Genomic DNA, 4,328 nt, shown 5'->3' on the forward strand with positions numbered 1-4,328 from the left:
CACTTATATACAGGAATAGAGGGCGCCTATCACACATACTGGATTATTCGTAATGTTCCCTGATTCTTCTAGAATATCATGACGTGTTACCAGCGTCACGTGACTACCACTGTCGTAACACTGCCCCTTCCTTAGTATTATGCAAAATATATGCCGATGTATACATCATATAAATAATAATGTCTTCTGTATTTTCTTTAAATATTTTTAACATATTTTTGTAAGCATATAATTGTGTAAATACTTAAGTGATTTTGGTAATTTGTGATCTATCTTTCGTTGTCAATTTTTTAACTCATTGAATATATGTTTTGTTCAAATATTTTTCATTGTTTTAATAACCCTTATAATAACAGTATGTTAAACATTCTAACCAATACTGTTAATGAAAATAACATTAAGAAAAAATAAACACTTCTTCTTTGCTCACTTCAAGTACTCTCGAAAATTGTTGAATTTCCTGCAAAACAGAACGAATTTGAGGTTCAAAATGTGGTAGGAGAAACTTCGTTTGCGAAAAATTAGAAAAGGGTTACGACTTCAGTTCGCGAAATATTGTAATTTTGAACAATATCCATTGTACATGTATCTAATAAGCTGTGAGTAGTAAAAACTGATACATATATTTAATAAATTGTGAGTAGTAAACACTGAAACGTTTATAATAAATTGTGAGTAGTAAACACTGAAACGTTTATAATAAAATGTGAGTAGTAGACACTGAAACAAACTTTTTTAGAATCTGTATTTTGAAATAGAAAATTTATAACTTACGAATTAAAGTGTATGTTTTATATGAAAAGTCTGAACTTGAATAGTTCAGCTGCTTGAGATATGTGACAGTTAAACAAGTTGATCCGTATTCCTTTGTTTTCCAATTCCGTTAAGTGCAAAGGGTATTATCGTCTTAGAAATTCTAGATCGTTTAACTTAACACATATTTATGATCTGAGTGTACGAACATTTTGCGTCGGAAAAGACTCTTACATACCCTTCCCCAAAACAACCAATATTTGGTGATATCACACTACCTACATAACGCCGAACAATGTTAACACATAGTTCTGATACCAGCCGTTCTAACGCGACTTATATTGGTTGTAGGTCTCACGTGACTTCCTCATTTGCATATTCTAAATCATTTTAATATAACACACTCAATCCTCTGTGTATTATTCGTTGATTTTTATGTAAGGCTACTCGAAAGCTATATGTACTCGCCCTCTTGAAGTGATAAATTATAGAAAAGTAACTAATTAACCGTCAGATCGAATAGTCAGATCTGACTGTCAATCGTATAACACACCCGAGTTTAGGGTGTAATATTTTAGGGGAAGGGACGGGAACCAAAGAACCTTTAATCCATAGTCCGGCATGTTAACCACTGGACCATTGTATCTCTGTGTATAGATCAGAATTAAAAAGAAACCTATGAATTAATGAAGCCATTTCCATAAAACAAATTGACAAATATTACACAATATTGTAAGTCAGTAAGAGACAAACAACAACTAAAAACTGAGTCATCAGTTGGATACCCTCTATTATTACATAATATTGTAAGTCAGTAAGAGACAAACAACAACTAAAAACTGACTCATCAGTTTGGTACCCTCTATTATTACATAATATTGTAAGTCAGTAAGAGACAAACAACAACTAAAAACTGACTCATCAGTTGGGTACCCTCTATTATTACATAATATTGTAAGTCAGTAAGAGACAAACAACAACTAAAAACTGACTCATCAGTTGGTACCCTCTATTATTACATAATATTGTAAGTCAGTAAGAGACAAACAACAACTAAAAACTGACTCATCAGTTGTGTACCCTCTATTATTTAAAGGACTATATCAGAGGAAGATCAAACTACCACATGGACTTTCTTTCATTGCATAACTCCATAAGAAAGATAAAGTCTCTTATTGCATAGCTTACGAATGGAAGGTCGCCCTCTTAGGTATACCTCTTGGAAATAACTGCTAATAGGAAGTTAAATTGCACTTGAAATATTGAACATTTCGGTAAACACTGCGCTGGTAATACGATTAATCAAATTCAGCAGTGTGAGCTGTCTCCAGAAAAAACAAGAAGCTTCTATTCTTGTTAAACAGTGTAATTACGCAAGTGGAAATCAATAATCGGCGTGTACTTGTTTCGTGTTGTCAACATGTGTTGTACCTGCTGTATGAGTGAATTGTGTTACTTTTTTAAGCATGTTAACGATAATGTAATTTCATGGCGGATTATTATTTTGAGTAAATCAATTTCTATTTATCAGTCGTGTTAAACTTTTAAGACGTACTAGCTGTCTTGCAAATACTGCTTATTTTCTGCACATACAACCCATTGGGGTTGTAGAACTGAAAAAGGTATATTTGAGTGTATATTGACATTATTTCTCCGAATGTGGGCCGAAGACCGTCTGGAGGGACCACTTGTTTTAAATACTCGCACCAATATACAGTAGTGTGTTGTCTATCAGTCAGTCAGTGAATACTAAAATGACGTCACATAAGAAACGTTTAACATTGCTGTTTGTACTGTCGTGATGTCAGTAAAACGCACGCATGCCATGAATCACGAAAATAATCATGCACTCTGTAGCCACAATACAGTATGACATGTGAACTTGAAAAGCAAGAAATAAAAACATTTGTTACTTTTAATTTTAGTTTATTTACTCTTGAAACAGAAAACTTTCGGGAACACTGCGGAAGTACATGTAGTACATATCTATATGTAATGAGCATGTAGTACATATCTATATGTGATGAACATGTAGTACATATCTATATGTGATGGTGTACAAAACATACATTATAAAGTTTTTTTTATGTGATTTGGTTAAATTTGTATCGCGTAGTTTACTTAATTTTAATATTTCGAGAACACACACCATCTTGAAACGCCACATCAAATTTTATCTTAAGTTCTTCACCAATGAAATGAAGTAGGCGTCATTTAATTAATTAATAGTTTGGAGCTGTTGAAGTCTTTTGACGAGAACATATGCAATTAATGCGAATAATATGAAATTTTTTAGAGCAAGGATTCCCAAGCATTCTCAGCAGAAGACTTTCCTTAAAACATTCTTCATCCTGACTGTGAACCCCCTCAATGAGTCTATAGATTAACAGTACTGTATATTTCACGTATTTGCCTCGACTAGCCTGATACTTTTTTAGGCCCTCAAGGGTCCTCAGCCCCTAGTTTGGAAACTCCTACTTTATAAAACTTCATCAATTTTGTTATTCCTAGCATAGGTCATAGGGTTATGACGTCCTTTAATGTTCACGGTGTTTACTTTTTAAGAAGGTTTCCAGTTCTGATAGTTTGTAAAGGAAACTGTGTCAGGTTGACAAAGCAATGTATTTTCTACCCTGATGGATCTATAATCACCAGACTAATGCTGTTCTCGAATCAATGAGTATTAAAACAACAACAAAAATATTCCAAAAATTCCGGTAACCAAACTAGTTTAATAATACCTACTGTTTGAATGTACTGTTCTTCTGCATTGTTTGTATGGGTTTTTCAAAATCTTATCCATTTCGTTGCTATTTACTTATTAGTACACTTTTGATATAACAATAATATTCTGTTACTGTTTGTTGCTTTAGAGCTACATTACTGGTTTTATATGTCATGTTACGTATTGCAATTTCAAATAGCCTGAAATTGAGTTAACTGATAAATTAGAATCTAATAGTTAAATTGTACTTTGAATTTAGCAATTAAGTAAAAGCCGATAGATAGCCAGTTTATATTTGCCAACAAGATTGATACACACAGTTGTCTTTTTAACACAAATACGTTTTAATGTATGCACAACAATACAATTTACAATAACAGGTATTACAAATGGTTATTACAGATAATGATTTATAAACAAAACTTTCACAAACTTACAAGCAATATAAAATATTCTTTCTAGTCAGTAACTCCCTTGATATTTTATCGAGGGTTCACGATGAACGAGTTAATTACGAGTGGATGTAGGTACGATTCGCCGGGAAGCTAGTTAGCTTATTCACGAGCCACACACGCTGAGTTTTCCACGATGAAGTTATATAATATTTTCGTAAAAATACTGATGTCCGATGAGAAGCCACTGAAGTTAAATGATTTGTAATGTTCGAACTTTGTAAAGGATCCTGGTGAAATATCTGAAGTTTTCCGATTGATAAGTGCAATAACAATCACAGTTATAGCTTCAAAAGTTTACAGCACACTGACTATAGCAAACTAATAATAGATACTCCTTTCTGGCGCGTCGCGTTGGTTATATTTATAGGCGTGTGGAGGCTTTCTAAAAAATTTTG

The sequence above is a fragment of the Limulus polyphemus genome, unplaced genomic scaffold (assembly GCF_000517525.1).
Source record: "Limulus polyphemus unplaced genomic scaffold, Limulus_polyphemus-2.1.2 Scaffold7758, whole genome shotgun sequence".
NCBI lineage: Eukaryota > Metazoa > Arthropoda > Merostomata > Xiphosura > Limulidae > Limulus > Limulus polyphemus.